The 18,867-nt window shown below is 40.5% G+C and overlaps 1 protein-coding gene across 2 annotated transcripts in view; it reads left to right on the top strand.

Moving 5' to 3' along the window:
- The first annotated feature begins 4,521 nt into the window (after window positions 1-4,521).
- Window positions 4,522-18,867, top strand: part of LOC119489324 (nuclear receptor coactivator 3-like) — a 66,175-nt gene continuing 51,829 nt past the window's right edge. For both annotated transcript variants that reach the window (XM_037771582.1, XM_037771581.1), the window contains exon 1: window positions 4,522-4,643. The gene's annotated coding sequence lies outside the window, so the exon portion shown is untranslated. The remainder of the gene's footprint in view (window positions 4,644-18,867) is intronic.

Genomic DNA, 18,867 nt, shown 5'->3' with positions numbered 1-18,867 from the left:
ATTTTTGTTGATTTCTGTGTTGCTCAATGTGAGGCACCTCAGGCAAATAAGGGACACGTGCTGACTCCATAACTGAGGTCCTCACTAGCTCACACTGCAACATGCACCACAGTGTTTTGCTATGGTCTTGCAAACAACCAGCAAGGACTATAATGGTACAAAAATCACATGATGTCCATATGTAGGTCAGTTTATTAATTGCAAAGCTATTGAGTGAGCACGGAGCAAATTCAAGCTGTAATCAATCCAGGTTTGAGAGCACACAGGAACAGATTTGGAAGCGTGAAACAATTCTTAAAGAGGCACTCTGACGGTTTTACACGTTATCAGGGTTATCTAGGAACTACCGACTGCTTTGATTTTTAGCATCCTGTTTTAAATCTTTCTCTTGGGAGTCCCCCAACTTTAAGGAAGCGTCATACTGCTCCAAGATAATCTTTAAAGCTGCAGCGGGTAGAAATGGAGCAAATATCATAAAAAAATCATGTGCCTAAAAAAATACTAAGCACCGCCCACCAGCCGGAGAACAGCCAATAGGAACGCTTTCTCTGAAATTACCTGTGATTGGCCAAAGTCTCCCGTCACAGGCTTGGATTTTTTCTATTTTATATTATGTCTCTTGACTTTTGCACTGTGTTTATTGTTATGCACCAAATCACCAAGACAAATTCCTTGTATGTGCAAACCTACTTGGCAATAAGACTATTTCTGATTCTGATGCTATCAGAGTCTGAGTCTAATTTCTTTTAAAGGAGGCTTAAAACTCTAAATCCTTTGGCTGGGACTTATCCCTGTGTGTGTGTGTGTATTTGAGTGTGTGTGAATGTGTGTATTACAGGGTTACTGTGCAACATGAAGCACACACATTTGTCTGATTGGTTTCTTTGTGTATGAAATGCACAAAGGTGATAACTTTGATAAAACTTTTCGGGTTATGATCTTCTAAACGTGCTTCACATTTTCACAGAAATAGTGCTGAAATTAAACTCTAAGGATCTTACTAATGTAATCTTTGCTTTCCAAGAACACTCACATTTCTTGCATCCCTCACTTTATTCAGTTATATTCTAATCACATTTTCTTCTCTTGGCGTTTCTTTTAGTTTTGCCTGATGCCTTATGTCTGACCCACGAGGCTAATTGCTTTAAGCCTTCTCCACAACCCTGATTCAACATCTCCACGCTCTCCGTAGTCTCTTACACTTTTCTCCGTCTTGTATGACCTCCCTGCCTCACTTTCCGAGTCAAACTTGTGTACTTTTACCTTATTTTCACTCCCTCTATGTTCCTTCGAGCTACAACACTTCCTCTCCTCAATCACACTGACAACTCCACACTTGCTTCTTCTCTCCCCTGTTCATACTTTGTGTTTCTTTAACACCTATAGGTTCCCCCAGCTCCCCTTCTCTTCAGGCAATAGGCACCATTTATCATTATCTGTGATCTTGTCTCTGCGTCTTGTTAAACTGCCTTAAACTAAACGCGACTATCTCATCATCTTGTCTCACTTCTCTCTCACCTTCCTGTTCTCATCTTCTTTCATTCCCACTGTCATTGACACAACAGGATCCCTACTCACTCGGTGTGTGAGTGTGTGTGAGTATGTATCTATCCATCTATCTGTGCTTTCGTCCGCTTGGCATCACCATAGTGACGGATTTTTGGTGCTATCAGTCCCTGCCTTGTATATCTTGGCAGCAGCCGGGGCGACGTGCCGACGTGTCCCAGTTCATAGGCCACCCGGCTCCGACGTCACCGCTCCACGCTGACCCTGCCAACTCACATATGGAGCCCACATATGGGCCTCATCCATAAGAGATAGGAGGCTTGAAGGAGCCACAGTCCCTCTGGTGAAACAAACCCCGCTCACAGAAGGCTGGCTCCTGTAAAAAAAAAAAAAAAGGCTGCAGGATGTGAAGTGACATTTTAGCATTTTGTCTGTTTCATGAGGAAGAGAAACCAGAGTTTTGATAGAAGAACAAATACTGACGCACATAAAATGTCACCAACATCTTGATTTTAATATACAAAGAAATCACATCGCTATTGTGACCTCTAGTATTCATTGACAAGATTTGATTTTTATCTTATTCACCAAAGTGTGCCATATTAATTGATATGATATGAATTGGTTAATGTTATTTTTTATATCAGAGTTTGAGTAGTTTTGTCACAAAGTGAATCCGCTGAGGGTTTCTGTTTCACAAAGACCAAAATAGGACATACGTACATATGACACATATAACATTTGTCATCCTTGGCATAAAAATCGGAGTACATTTTCCATAAAATACTACCATATTACATACTGTATGTTGCACATATTATTACATATCAGAAACTATTATTACTCACACTTTACACTTTACACTCAACTGCATGGTCTAGAAAATAAAAGTTACATCAGTATTTAAGAAAAAATATATATTAGATATTAGAGATGAAACGATTTGGTGGATTAGATCTTTACTTAAGTAAAAGTAGCAATACCACAGTGCAGAAATACTCTGTTACAAGTAAATGTTATGCATTTAAAAATACTTAAAAGTACAAAGGTATTAGCATCAATGTATATATAAAATATACCAGAAGAACCAAAAGTTAAAATGCTCATTTCAGAATAATGCGTATTATATTATTGTATTATGATTATTAATGTGAATACTATATCAAATTTGCATGTTTCTTATCTTTGCCATCTTTCTTTTTACCTCTTCCAGCCTGTAAAACCTACTCAAACATCGATCTGAGATCTGAATCACTCTTTTCTTGAAGTGCTCACAGCTCATAAATTACATAACCTTTGATGAGGGGTCACAAGTTAACAAATATCAGGAACAACTGCTATAGATTACAGCAAAACACACACCCAATACTCAATTTAAAGGCCCGTGTCAGTGTGTTTTTGCACATTTTAGTTCCATAACTACAAGTCATGTATACTTACATTTTTTGCTGATAGTTTTGAATGCATACTGCACAGTTGAATGTGTGTTTTTTCTATGATTCAATGCAGCCGTTTGTTTACATTAAATTCTAAACAGTATAAAAATCAAGAAGCAGACTCCTGAAACTTGCTTGAGTTGAAAAGTCTGCATTAAATTTTTGTCACTGACATTATTTTTGCATGCAGTCATTAAAGCACATAATGATTTGTAATCTACACAGTGATGCCTCTTGACAACGTTGGAAATAAATAAATGCAGACTTGATGTTCAGTGTGATGGATTACGCAATCAGAATCAGGTTTATTGTCAAAGATTTTCACATACAGGGCATTTACCTTGGTATTTTGGTGCATAACCGTAAACATAGATTAAAAAAAAAAGATTAAAAAATAAATAATGCAAAATCAAGAAACGTAAATAGAAAATTGACAATAAAAATGTGAATGTGAAAAGGTGTGATGTTTTTTTTAATGAAAGAGCTGTACAGTTTTTTTTGCAGGATTTTGCTAAATATTGACAACTCAACTTCATTTTAAAGACTAATAGACTTTTATCATTTTTACTGTTCATAGTGTATATATCTTAGCATATTCAATGCATACTGTCCATACTGTTAATACTGCTTAGATAGAAAGATAAATAGATATTAGATAGATAGATAGATAGATAGATAGATAGATAGATTACCACTATACGTAGCTACATTACTCTACTTTATTCCTTTATTAGTCCCGCAGTGGGGATATTTACAGTGTACAGCAGCAAACGGGATAGTGCAAAAAACAAGATGCATCAGCTAACACAGTAAAAAAAGAGAGCTAAACAAAGTATAACAAAATATGATCCATTTAAATAGAAGGAAGTATAAAAATAGGAGCAGTATATACAGTATTGACAATAAACAGACTATTAACAAAATTGCACAAGTGGAAAATGACATTGCAACGTGAGAATGATGAATGAATAAATAAATGAATGTATGAATGAATGAAATTCCACCTGAAAATATCAGGTTATTGTCAGTTTGTTGGTGTGTAAGTGGTCTACTGGGAGCAGTACTGGTTGTGGAGTCTGACAGCTGCTAAAATAGAACTATAATCCCACTGGCATATATAGACTTTTATTTATACCACCTCATCGTTATCAGATAAGGATAAGACCTTTGCGTCCTAATTTGCTCCAAAGTTTAAAGGCTGCCTACTTCTTCTGTGTCACCCTCCTGCAGCCAAACGCCTTCTTTTGGTGGAAAGTCTGCAAAATTGTGCCTTTTTTTAGCCTCTGAAGCAAACAATTCAGTGTTTGCTCTTCATTTAAACTGAAAATGCACACCATGTCATCTCTCTCTCTCTCTGGTATCGTCGCTGACATCCGTCTGTAGGCTGCTAGACAGACAGTGCCTGTTTCAGCCACCTCCTCCACCACCTCTATACCTCCACCCCCTGCGGTGGTGGTGGTAGGAGCCTGCTTTTGTAGTCCGTATCCGGGTTGCACAACGCAGCCTGTCGCACGACGCTCCGTTCCAACGAACTCCGTTACCCAGAAGCCCCCGCCGGGAAGCCTCAACTTACAGAACTGGCTTCTTGGGCTTCGGGAGTGTTTCCCATTTAAACAAACAGTGCCGAAGATGGCGGAGAGTTTAATGGTGTAAAGAAGAAAATTATCGATCCAGGCAAGAGAGCAGATACGTCCACACAAGGTAAGCTCGTTGTTTGCTCACATTCAGATCATTCAATGCGACTTTTGCATGTCGACAGAGGACGGAAATGTACTGACTTCTGCTCTGAAGTGCACAATATACTGGCATCGCTGCGGTGCGGAGGGCACAGTGCACAGTGCATGCACATTTATAGTTACATGACAGCAAGATAGTATTTACTAACATGTTGGTGTGACAGGCGATGAAGTGTGCTGTTAAGTTTGTCAGCATTTGTGTTTGCAAAAACCGAGTGGAGCACATTATTATTTTTGGTGAACTTAACTTGATTACGCAGAGCTGCATGGACAGTTTTACGCACAAGCTGGTGTGTGTGTTTCCAGATAGATACAGAGCATCTGGAAGTTTTTTTTCACACACACACACACTTGATCACTCATTTAAACACACACAAAAGCAGATTTACTATTTTCTGTCTGCTATAGTAGGTAGGAAACTGTCCAACAGCTGAGCCTGACGCACCATGAGGAGACCAAATGTGTGTTGGATCAAGTGCATGCAGACAAATGTCATGTTTTAAAGAGGCTGATTGTGCATTTTGATGGTTTTCTTGCTATAAACATGCCAGAAGAGGCAGACGATGCAGATTGTCTGTCCTTACTGCTGCTGAGTGATAAAAAAGTGACTCTACTGTATATGTCTCCATGTCACTGAATGAGGCATGCATTGCCTATAAATGTGTGAGGTGAAAGAGTGAATGTTCACAAATGTCATGTTTTAAAGAGGCTGATGGTGTATTTTGATGGTTTTGTTACTACAAAAATGCCATGCGTGAAGAGGCAGACGATGCTGACTGTCTTGTCAGTCACCCCAGCTCTGGTCCTTACTGCTGCTGAGAGATATAGTCAAGTCAAGTCAAGTCAAATTTTTATTTTTTTATTTTTTTATTTAACCTTAATTAACCAGGTAGTACTCATTGAGATTAAGATTCTCTTTTGCAAGAGAGACCTGGCCAAGACAGCAGCATTTAAACATACATTAAAGTTTCAGATGCCACAACATAAAACAAATGCAAAATAAATACATAGCGTAATAACATACAAAACACATTAAATTGTATTTTTTTAAAAAATATTTCTATAGCACATTTAAAACAACATGAGCTGACCAAAGTGCTTTACAGACATATGCAGAATAAAAACAGGTCAACAGAGCAGACAACAAAATTTCACACATCCACAGACAGAGACCAAGATAAAATCCATGAGTAAAAGCCTGTTATAATGAGCATTATAAAAGGCCAATTAGTAATCACAATTCAAGTACATTCAAAAGCCAAAAGAAAAGAGGTGGGTCTTGAGCTGTGCTTTGAAAGACTCTGCAGAGGGATCAGATCTGATGTGGAGAGGCAGTTTGTTCCACAGACGATATAAAGTGACTCTACTGTATGTCTCCATGTCACTGTATGAGGCATGCATTGCCTATAAATGTGTGTGAGGTGAAAGAGTGAATGTTCACCTCCTCCTGTCATCTGCTTCTTCCTTTCTAATAATGTGTCCCACTGTATATCTGCAGGGGGCAGCAGCGTGGCCCTGTGTGTGCGCACACACACACACACACACACACACTGTCCTGTAACCCTGAAGGTCCGCGGTTTGATCCCTCAAACAACCAGTCAGTGTTGGTGTGTGTGTGTCCTTGAGCATGACACCAGAGCCCCCTCTCTACAATAATACCTGCTCACACTGGATAATAGTGGTCCACTCTTCTTCTTCAGTGTGTAAACAGGAGTTGAAAGGGAAGCCATGCAGATGGTTGTGTCTGTGTCAGTGTGGACAGGTGAGCGATGTGAGGTCGAGTTAATTACACTGAGGTTTGGATTTAGATCTGTTGACTTTGTGGCTGAATAAGGCTGTAAATAATGATTATCTTCATTATCATTATCGATTTTTCTTTTGAAATGTGAAAAAAATTCTTAAAAAATGTCCATCTCAGCTTCCCAGAGTCCACGCTGACATCTTCAAACGTCGTATTTTGTCCGACCAACAGTCCAAAAAAAACAGAGATGTTCAATTTATTGTTATATAAATCAGAGACGAGCAGCACATACTCACATTTGAGAGACTGCAACCAGAGAATTGTTTGTTTTTTGATTGATGAATGACATTAACAAGCGTCCTCTTGTCTGAAAATGACAAGCACACACAAAAAATGGTTACTCTTCTACTTTCTTCTGAAAGGTTTACAATCGAAAAGTCCCTAAGAAACATTAAGAACATGGTGAAGAATTTACCGCGTCTTGCCTATTCTGTTCAATCTACTGCTCTGTTTTGTAGGGCTGACCCGAATGCTTCGACCGTTGCCATCGTAATCGACCTCCAAATCACTATTCGAGTGCTTCGTTTTTTAAATTTAATTTTTGAATATATACTAAGTATAATAAGCATGTAATAATAATGTATAAATCCCCAAATAGCCCATGAAATGAGGAATAATCCCACAACATTGCTCATTATCAACATCGCTGTTTATCATGTGTAGAGGTGTGTGTACAGTAGTGAGGCAGCAGCACTGTCCCGGGCTCTGAAACGAGGGAGATGGAGACAGACAGAAGAACATGTCAGCCTGCTGCGCTGTGCCGTCGAAGCTTCAAATACCTTAGAATATTTCTCACCGAAGCTTCGTAGCCCAAAAAATGGTATTCGGGACAGCCCTGTTTTGTATGCACTCCTCTAAGAAAATGTTGTGGCAGTGATATTAGGTTCTTGTCTCATTGTTCTTTCTGCTTTCAATTGATTTCATAGTTTGTCAACTCATGAGTGAGGATTTAACCAGCCACCTGCTTGATAAGGGATTAAACAATAAATCAAAATTGTTGGCGATTCATATCATCGTTTAATCGACTGACCGTTTCAGCTCTACGGCTGAACTGTCTGTCTGCTGCCCATGTGGATGGGTGTGGCGACGGGAAGCCCTCGCCTCGTTCCATGGCAACCCTCTCCTGACAGATTTACAGTCAACTCTGGCTCCGAGTCTCTGCACACGTGCAGACCGACACGCGCCTACAACCTGCTCACAAGGAATCGAGGGGAACATGGACCGGGGAGGGGGGTGGGCAAGCTGCTTGGACCCGTGAGGGGGTCTTCGCTAAGCGGATGGTGGGATGAATGCATGAACGAGGAGGAGGAGGAGGAGGAGGAGGAGGAGGGTGACAGTGATGCACGATGTTTGCTGAATTGGAAAAAGGGGACAGAGGTTAGCAGGGGATGGATGCTGGCGACTGGGTCAGGCGCTGGGGGCAGGGCTCACGAGGCTTAGCGGGGAGGGAGGCAGGGCATCGCACGCCAGCCTGGGAGCATGGGAAGCTCTGTGTGTGTATGTGTGTGTGTGTGGAGGGGGGTGTGTCCCGTAAGGGGAGGGGCGCTCAGGTGGAGCCTTTTGCTGGAATTCTACCTGGCATATTTGTCTTTTGTGTCTTTTCTTGATGTTGTTTTCTGCCCTGCTCGACTCTGCTCGGTCATTTTCACCTCTTTTGTGGAATCAGGAAGTTCTCTGACTCAAACGGACCACATTCTTTGCCCTCTCGTCTCTCTGTGGTATGTCCCTCGCTGTCCTCTGGCTTGCCTCTCCCAACTGCAGTGAAGTGAAGTGAACGGTTGTCCTGTCTGTTGTTGTTGGGGCCCCTCTCCCATGTGTCAGGATGTGTTTAACAGGAATTAATCTTCACCAGCTCTCATTGATTTCACTCTGTGGAGGAGGGGTCTTTTTTTCTTCTTTAAAAAAAAAAAATCTCTAGTCAGAACGGTAGATCCCCCCCCCCCCGCATGACTTGATGCGGTCTTACTAGGTTTGTCCCAGATGATGAGGGCTGGGTCGGTATCTTTTGATACTATTGACAATATGGCATTTGAATTTCGACATCTGTACCAAAACAATAGTTTTTCCAATACCTTGCTTTGAAGAATAGAGACTTGATTTCTATAAAAAATAAATGTTAAATTCAATAAAATAAACACAAACATCAAAATCGAATTCATTGACTTTTCCTGAATATAATAAATTATAAAATTGATGAAATTCTGATTTAAATAAAGACATGTCTGATTAAAGAACAAGTAAACAAGACTGCTAATGACTGTTCGCTAAGCCCCGCCCCCTTAGTTACCATTGCTATTGCTGTCGAGCCTTCCATTAGAACAGAAACTCCGGTGTTTTTTTTTGTCAACAGCCGGTGCTGCCATTTTGGACTGAAAACGCTTATTATATTTATAATATTTTACTGATCAAGACAGGCCCTTTTGGTAGAATATGACAATTGAATAGAAATAATTTTGTTTTACTTTTTTACGGCACTTTTGAGGCGGACGTTTTACTGGCGTCCGGTAATCGCTTTCAGTCCAAAATGGCAGAAGCGTAGCTTTGCTGCTGGGCACTTATGTTGCAATAGAACGAACAATTGACTTCCACTTCTTGGCTATATACGTTCTTTGTGTGCAGTTTACTGTGAGAATGGGGGAGATTTACCATTCAGAAGTAATATAAAATGTAATCTATATATAAATAGTCACTTTTGAAACAATGGGTCCTTGAGTTCAATTTCTGATCTTAAATATGCACTTGATGGCTACATAGATGAAATAATGCTAAAAGCCTGAGGCTAAAGCTGCACGTCCTGCACAAAAACATCAGCATCCTCACCAGTTGAAGATCCATGTAGTAGACGTGGAAATAAACAACATTCTTGTATTGCGGCGAAGAGCTAGTCAGTCTTAAAAGTGTGATGAGGAAAAATGTAAGATCACACATTTATTTTGATCTAACATAACCGTATTTATATATATATATATATATATATATGTTATTATAATTATAACCGTTTTCTAACAGTATGTTTTCATTTGTGACGTAACAAGAAGACAAAATGCTTCTAGGATGAGGATTCATCGATGTGTTAAATGTAACATGAAACAAACGTAGCGCTATCTCGGGTAATGCTGGCTTGGTTTGAGTGTGAACTTCCCCAAATCCAATAAAGAGTAGGACAGAGCGGCTAACGTTAGCCTAAACTCTGAGAACATACACATACACCGGATGTGCTGGTCTTCAAACAGGATTTTTCTAATGTAACCTGCAACACCACAAACTAACACCACTAACACCACTACTTACTGTAGTTAGTGATGTGCTTGGATCACCATATCCGTCCTCTATAAGCCTAAAGGGGAAACACAAAAACATGCAATTCTAATGTGTCACTTGTGTGATTTTGCACACGTCAGGTCAATATCTGCCAACATGTATGGCTCTCTTCTGAAGCCAGAAAGCACAGAGCCAGCATTCCCGCCTGCAAAGTGATCAAGAGACACTTTTTGCTGCTGCCCCTCTGATAATGAATTGGAGATAGGCAGGGGATTTATGTGTTGGCTTTAGCTTTGACACCCAAATGAGCTCTTATTTTATCGTTCAGCTAACAGTTTGAAACCAGAAATACTACCCACATCCCGTTAAAACAAACATCCTGGCTGCTTTCAAGGCTCATAAGGCCACTCTCCACTTAACTATCAATGAAAGTCCTTCACAGAGTGTCTCTTGAAAGCTTCGAGTTTTATTTAACATCAGAGATGTAAATTTATCCTCAAGTGGTAAAGATGATCTTAATTACTTGTTGATTCTTTTGTTATAAATAGCTTTCCCTTCTCTCTATAAGCGCCCTCATAAGTATTTGTATTATATTTTACACTCAAAAAAACAAATGATACTTCAAATAATACAAATGTAACTTGCTTTGTTTATTCATTTGTGTGTGTTGCTGATCTGATTGTGAGTAGTGGTGTGTGTGCGTGCTGTGTGTGTTGGAGTCGATGCTGTAGTGGTTGTGCCGGAAGCTGAAGTGCTTTCATGAGGCAAGACGATGCAGGAAGTAATGTTGGTGCCACACGTAATTTCTCAGTGTCAACGTGACCTGCAATATCTTTTCTTTTACAGAGCAATCCAAAATAAACCATTTGAAAAAGACTTTACATATGCTGAGTTCTTACTGGTGGTTATGACTGCTAACATTGCAACTTCAACTAGACTTTTTTTTGGCCTCATGTTCAATTAAATTTTTCTGCGGTCGGGAGGCGTGTTTATGTGTTTTAGGTGAGAAGAAATTCTTTGTAACATAGGTTAACATGTCACAGGAGTCACAGGATCTATGTACCGATTGGCTACAGGTCCTCTCTGGCCGCACTTCGCAGCTAAAAGTTAAATCTTTCCCAACTTTAGTTTGGCCGCACTGCGCAGCAGAATCAAACGGCCGCAGCTCGCTGAGCTCGGGAGCGGCCGTCGCCACTTTCCATAGACATTGCATGGCAGCTCGCCGCAGGCCATACTTCGCCGCTGCTCTGGTGTGACTTCGACACAAATCCAAACAGTAAGGTTGGGTCATAAAACAAAAACAATGAGTTGAAAGATGCCAACCGTGTGTTTGTCACTACATGCAACCCCTTTTACATTACACATACTGGAGTCCTCTGACCCATAAAAAATATCGATTAGGGCAGCATTTTTTCTTCTATCTGGATAAACATCAGGGTTCCTGCGGATCCTTAAAAAGTCTTAAAAGACATTGAGTTAATTACTCTTAAAAAAAAGGCCTTAATTGGTATTAAAATGTCTTGAATTAATCTTTAAAAAGTCTTAAAATGCTGTGACATGGGAAGTAGGATTTTAAGAATGGCTTCTTTTCTGTAATTTAAAATGTGACACGGTGACAAAACACCAATCATACAAGTCAAATGAGGGTGTATAAGACTTATTCTGCGCAATTTTCCTGGACTCTGAAATTGCCCACATGTTTGTATGCAGTTCCAACAGACAGCCGACAACATCAGCAAGTGAAATTTTGGTTGTGGTAAAGTCTTAAATTTCATTCTGAGGCTGAAAAAGCCTTAAATCTAACTTGCCTTAAGCTGTAGGAATCCATGTATTTTGTCTTAGTTTTTTCTACACTCATATTCTAATGGCACCTTACCCTCCAGGGTTAGGGTTTGAGTTCTACTATGAAAACACAACACACCCAAAACCAACTCATCCCTACAGCCAGGGAAACCCAAGTCAGAATTTCTGTGTGAAAGGAAAACAGAGCCCTAAAGGATCATTACAACAGTAACAGTTTAAAAGAATTGTAGGGAGATTGACTCATTTCTCATCTGTCAACAGCTGATGGACTAGCAGAGAGATGACACTTAAGTGGCTATAGCCAAACGGTTATTAAGAATGGAATGACTTAAAGCATAAATAAGCGTTCTCCGCTCCAATTTGCATTTTTATTGGTTTATGCTATGTGAGGAAATAGGCAGAAAATATGAAGTGAAACATTTCACGAGTGATGTCACTAAGAATTATAGAAGAAATTGTTGTTAAATGGAAGCTACAGTTTGTGACAAGAAAGATATGAAAGTAAGATTTGTGACACATACACAAACCATGTGTATGACACCAAGTGTAGTTACACACACCGCTATACTTCAGATTCATATCAGAGCTTGAATAAATCTCCTTCTTTACATTTGAGAGTCTAAATAGAAGACTGTTTTTTTTTAAGAAAATAAATTCAATCATTTGAAACAACTCACTTTCTGCAATCATGTTTGCATATTTGTAAGATTTAAGTTGAATTTACTGCAGAAAAGATAAGAATTGGGGGCCAACCTCCACCTCACAGAGGGAGTGAGATGGGGAACGACATGCAAAAAGGGTTGCACTTAAACCAGGTACATGGTTACACTAATTGTTTAGTAACTCTTTGGTGACCCTGAAGTTATTAAACACACCAAGAGTTTCAAACATAAAGCTGGACAGTAACCCAAATTCATTGAATTACCAACATTATGAATCTCTCACTGACCTAAATTTATTAATGTCACACTTTTCAATAAATGGAAGTGACGACAGCTACAACAACAAATGACATGTAGGTTTAACCAACCAATCGGCAAACAGCTGATTTTGTATTACACATGACATGCAGGGATATATGTGAAATTAATCAACAACTATTTTTATTAAAAAAATAATTGTTTAACGCAATTAATCCAGTGGCTTCAGCTTCTCAAATAAAATGCTTTTGTCTTTTTTATATGATTGTAAATTCAATATCTTTGTGTTTTAGACTGTTAGTCAATCAAAACAAGCAATTTGAAGATATCATCTTGGACTAATGATGGGCATTTCTCACCTTTTTTTACTTTACAGATGATAAAAATAATTCTTAAAATGTATAAATTGCTATATTTTATTATTATCGAGGTAATGTTTGTATTGTTCTGGTCTATTCAGCCCTGTGTTAAACACTGATCTAGAGCGAGTCGTGAAACTAGGTCACTTAACAGGCGACCCATTCAGACTAACAGCAAACATGGGTCATGTCCTTGCTTCGGTCTGAAATTGATCTAAGAGTTGCGTCACTAATTTCTGCTATTTGACGTGCTAGGAAATCCAGTTTAGATCTTGGTTTTGTTATTACAGTAGAAAAATGTATTTTGGGTTTATACATTTTTCAGGGATAAAGTTAAGGAGCTAAAAAGTAGTTTTCTACATTTTTCTGTGATGGAATAACTAAATATCAAACCGAGTTGGAGGGATGAGCCGACTGTGTTTCCTCAGTTTCTGTTTCCTTTCTTTCCCCAGAATGTCTCCGTGCAGCTCATGTCCTCCGCTGCTTTATTTTTCTGAGAGCTTTTTCTTCTGTGAGAGGAATGTCAAGTGCCCATCTCGGTGCGTTTCTCCCTGTTCTGTGTTTTGTTTTGTTACTTGTGGTTCACTCTTGATTTCCGGCTTTTCTCCTCCTCTAGTCTTTGTCTTCTTCGTTGTGTTTCTTCCTCAAGGTACGTGCAGTTCGCTGCTGGTGCCCAGGACTGTATGTCCTTTACGTCTGAATCATAACACTCAGGCTAAGCAAGTTTATGTGTTAATATCAAACATGATGTCTTTGTACAGCCATGGCTTTCTTTTGTGTTAGTACAGGTAGACGTGTCTGTGAGAGCGATGGAGAGAGAGAGAGAGAGAGAGAGATGAAGGAGGGGGGACAGATAGTGAGAAAGAGAGGAGGGGGGAGGAGACGTGGAGAGTCGTTTTATTAACGTGGCGACTCCCGCTAAAATTCAGGGAGTGCTGTTGCATCCAGCTGTTACTGGTTGCGCGAGGCTTCGTTGCCATGGCAACACAGCCCTGTGCGCCTGCTCAAGGTCGTTCATCCAGCTCTGAACTGAGCAGCGTGCTGCACATAGGATGCACACGGAGAGAGAGAGAGAGAGAGAGAGGGAGAGAGAGAGAGAGGGAGAGAAGAAGAGAAACAGAAAAACTACTTCAAAGTGACCAATCAAAAGCACTTCTGTGACGTTGTGGTCGGTGAACAAACTCAACACCCCCCCCCTCCCAACACACACACACACACACACACACACACAAACACACACACATAGACATAGATACACACACACTTACCTTCTTCAATAAAGAAACAAACAAAAAAGAACCTCTGGCCTTGGGGCTTGTAGGTTCTTTTGCCAGCTGATAAAATATTTAGCTGGTCAGTGGGAGAGAGAGAGAGCGATACGGTGTCTGGAGAAGAAGCGAGCAGCAGAGCTTGGCTTTGTGTTTTCCTTTCTCTAATGGTGCATTGCTGTGAGGCTACCTGGGGCTTCTTCCACCTCCTCTCCTCTCCTCTCCTCTCCTCTTCTCTCCTCTCCTCTCCTCTCCTGCAGCATCCCTCGGGGGCTCTGCTGCATGTTTGCCGGCGCTGACTGGACTCAGCACAGCACACATTGTCCCTCTAAAGACACCAATACATTGTGTGATAGCAGCAGTCTTGCAGGTTCATTGCATGTTACTGTGCGAAATTGGGTCAAATAACATCTTTGTTGCAATCTGTGTCAGAAGGGGCATGTCATTGTGCGATGAATACCTAGTGAATGCCCTACGGAGTAAATGGAGGAAACAAGTCTACGAGTCTTCATCATAGACTGTATATAAAGATGGACGACGCGTCTCCACTTCCTCCCACTGTACAAAAGTGAAGCCAAAATATCCCGGATACGGCAGCTGCCATCTTGAGATTTTGACGTAATTTGGAGCCAGAATCTACGTAGTAGTGATCGGGTGGTTGAGCCGCGGTATCGAGGTCACCCACCTCAACCAATCGCGAGCCGAGCACGACCACAGCTTGTCAGCGAGAGAGAGTCACAGCTGCCAATCATGACGTCTCACCCCCTTTTTATAGCATCAAATAACCCAACTTATCAGAAAAAGAAAATGAACCCTTGAACATACATCAGCGTGATAAGAACTACCTAAAATGACAGAAACCATCTTTTGGGGAAAAATTATTTTACGTGTACTTTGACTTTTTAGTTTGGCCCATGTCCCATCCACTAAGGATACGGGCTTTATGACCTATACTGCAGCCAGCCACCAGGGGGCGATCAAGATGTTTTGGCTTCACTATAGGGGATCTGTCATGTCGTCCATCTTTATATACAGTCTATGATCTACAGCCACGCTCTGCTAAATGCTAATACTAGCGTGGCTACATGCTCACAATGACTGTTCTAACTTGCTTATGTAAAGCAGGTGTAATGTTTACCATGTTCACCATCTTAGTTTAGCGTGTTAGCATGCCAGTCAGTGGGGTTCATCTTCTGGGGACCGTGAATGTCATGGTACTCCATCTGATGATGTTGAGATATTGCAGCCAAAGTGGTGGACCGATAGACATTGCTACAGCCACACTGCTAGCATGGCTAAAAATATGCAAGTAGAGACATGTCATCAGTCGTGGTGCACCAAATCATGTCATTTGTGGTAATACCGACATATCCTAATGTGATTAACATTTGTCTTATTGTGACATTAACAGTATTGGGGCAGCAGACATGGCTGAACATTGCTGCCAGAAAAAGAATGACGGTTTGATAACGTTAGGAGCAGATGTGGTACAACACAGAGCCTTCTTTCAAAACAGGCTTATTTAATAAAATGAAGCCCATAGTAAAACAAATGCATACAGGAGCAGTGATGTTAAAGGTAGATGAAACATTATGTAAATATTACGTAAATAATTCTGAAATGACAGTTAAGAAAAGCAAGTAAAGAAAACCCTGAAAAGCCACAGAAAATTGCCAGTAAAAGTTACTTGAGTACCTTTGATAGAAACACTTCTTAACTCTTAAGTAGAGGTTAGTTGAAATATCCTCTATAAAATCTCCTCATAATGTCTTACGAGACAGGATGAGTTGGGATCTAATGAAGTGGCGATGATTGATCGATCCCATTGTTATGTTCACTTTGAAGTAATTAATCAGAGAAGCACATAACATTGTTGGGATGAAAAGAAAGTTTTTAGAAAAGTGGCTTAATCAGTCATTTTTAGGTTTTCGTAGAAGCCGTGGCAATGTGAGAATTCAGTCCTAAATTTTAGACGCAGGCTGTTTTTTGGTCGCCAAAGCTCTAAATCAGCAGTAAGTATCTCTAGTCTGGTTTAAGGCCATTGTTTTGAATTGACAACCTAATTTCTCTAATGATTGTCAACTTTTAACTGAGAGCATCAGAAATCACACAGTGGAAGAAGTAGTAAGAAGCCTCACTCACAGTGACGTTTACATGCACACTTATATTCCACTATTATTCTGAATATGGCAATACTCCCAGGGCTGAATTGAAGCTTCAAAGCTATAACAGAAACAACATAATTCTATTTTAAGACTGTTAATATATAAGTATGTAATAGTCATAGTATAAATCCCAAAATAGCCCATGAAATAAGGAACAATCCCACAACATTATTCATTATTCAACATTCATTATTATTAGTTATTCTCAGACAGATAACGCTATTTGTTATGTGTAGAGGTGTGTGTGTGGACAGTAGTGCGGTAGTGGCACTGTCCAGAAGCCTCAAATAGCTTAGAATATTGTTCACCGAAGCTTCGAAGTCCAAAACATGGTATTCGGGACAGACCTAAATATTTAGAATTTGATACGGGTCATATAAACAGCATATTCCGTTTGGATAATCTCAATAAGGCCTTATTCCGAGTGGAGCAATGTCCAATTAAGACATGTGGGATATGCTGATATTATTCAGGTATCAGGAGCATTATTTGGACGTGTATACATTCAGAATATACGTCTCAAATTGGGGTTTTTAGGGCAGCTTGCGACACGCAGCCTTTTGCCTGTTTACGTCCAACTAGCCGACAGTTTGCAGAGATGCATGCCCAAAAGAAAAGCCCACATTTCTGGTAGGAATGAGAAACACACCTACTTCTAAACATTATGAGAGAGTTGGATATCAACATGTTTTTGGATATGCGCAAATATCGCAACGCCAACCTTTTCAAGAAGGTGGTTGAAGGAATAAAAAGGGAGGCTGTGTCCACACGGTCGAATAAGTCCGCAACTGGTTACGTTATTCGGAGTGTGCATGGCTGCGTGTAAACAGGAATATTAGTGCATTTCTGCAAACACATGAAGACGAGATAGCAGAAGACCACCGTCAACAAGGGTTACGCATAAGCACATGCCTACATATTCCTGAATCTGCCACAAAATCGTGTTAAGACAACATGCTGGTGCCTAATATGGAGGGTGGTTTTCTTCTTCTGCTTCTGTTTTTCTCTTTTTGTTCTTCGCAGGGTGCACACAGAGTTCAGCAGGATTTTCGAAAAACAACTTTTCAGGGAGAACAGTGAGGAATCGTGTCGCTTTCTGTGGTCAGTGACGTGATGGTTTAGAGCCGACGTGTGTGTACCGTTGTTTAAAAGAGAGTAAGAAAAATGCTGTCACCTTTTTGTGAGCCCCGAGCAGAGGAGAGCTGGGTTTTAGGGTGAGGAGGGGGTTAGTTTCACGTTTCTTCTAGCTGTAAGGTAATAGATGCTTATTAAAGGGGTCCTCAGAGGGGTGTGAGTGTCTAAGAAGGGGAGCTCTGTTTTTTTACTTATTTTCCATTGTAAAAATTCAGACCTAGTTTATGTGTATCCTTTAGGTGCCCGTGTGCACACACACACACGCTCACACAAACATTTATGGGGTAGGAGTTGAGGTAAACGTTACCAGCTGCAGCACAGCGAGCGAGTGGCTTCAACTCTGCCTGAACCCGGCTGTTACGTGACCACCTCCTCAACTTAATTCACTCCCGTCCTGCCGTCCCCTCAGCTGCCACACCTCCTATATCACTCCACATACACACACGTATATACACACATACACACACACACACACACACCGCCATCTCCTCTCTCCAGTGTCACTAGCAGCAGCATCACTCATCTCAGGATAGCGGGAGAGCGCTCCAAGGTCTGCTACCCCCACCTCGTCACCTTGGTGTGGAGCAGCGGGCCGGCCGAGCGGGCTTCGTCTGATTGGCTGCCCCTCCGCCTCCCGCTCCGAGGTCACACCGTTGATGCTGTGATGTCACAGAGTCTTCTTTATCCGTACCTCCTGTCAAGCTCAGTTGAAACATACTGTAGACAAACGGCAGCACCTCGTATCAGCAATAACACATTAATGATTTCTTTATTCTTTATTTGGATCTTATTAGCTTCCACAAGGTGGTTGTGAGTCTTCCTGGGGTCCACACTAACAACATAGCAATAAAAAATAAAAATAATACAAACAACAATTTAAAATCACAGCGTATCAATTAAACAAGCCATAACCCAAGTCGACCAGCCACTCATGGAGATTTAGGAAATGGGATTTCATGGAGCAGAAACTTGTGGCTGTTACTTTCCCTGATAACAACAAAACCACACAAAAGAAAATATATATATATTCTGGCTTGTTTATATTTCTTTAAACCAATCGCAAACGTCTTGGACGGTGCTAAGCACAGGATGCAGTGACGTGCCCTTGCAAAATAGATAGCACAGATAGCGTAAGACAGCGTTGCCAGATGGGAAATGTTACACTATCGTACCAGAGGCTTGAAATGATCGTATTTTGAGGAAATTTATTGTACGTGAGTCATAACCACGAGAACAAAAAGGCGTAAATGTGTAATTTTACAAAACACGTATTTAAAAGACTTTTGCCATGCCTCAAATCTACCCACATCATTTTCTTTTTCTTTATTTTTTAAAGCAAGCTGACGTAGCTATGATGCATGGAAGGAGTCCATAAGTCCATCAGTCTTCGTAATAGCCGACTATTACAAATATTTAATAAATTACAAGACGGTAGACAGGAAGCCTTTTCATATTCTGCATGAAAACAGTTAAGGCCA

Source organism: Sebastes umbrosus, chromosome 6 (assembly GCF_015220745.1).
Source record: "Sebastes umbrosus isolate fSebUmb1 chromosome 6, fSebUmb1.pri, whole genome shotgun sequence".
NCBI classification, from domain to species: Eukaryota; Metazoa; Chordata; class Actinopteri; order Perciformes; family Sebastidae; genus Sebastes; species Sebastes umbrosus.
The sequence above is the reverse complement of the archived record's forward strand: the minus strand, read 5'-3'. Positions and strand labels throughout refer to the sequence as shown.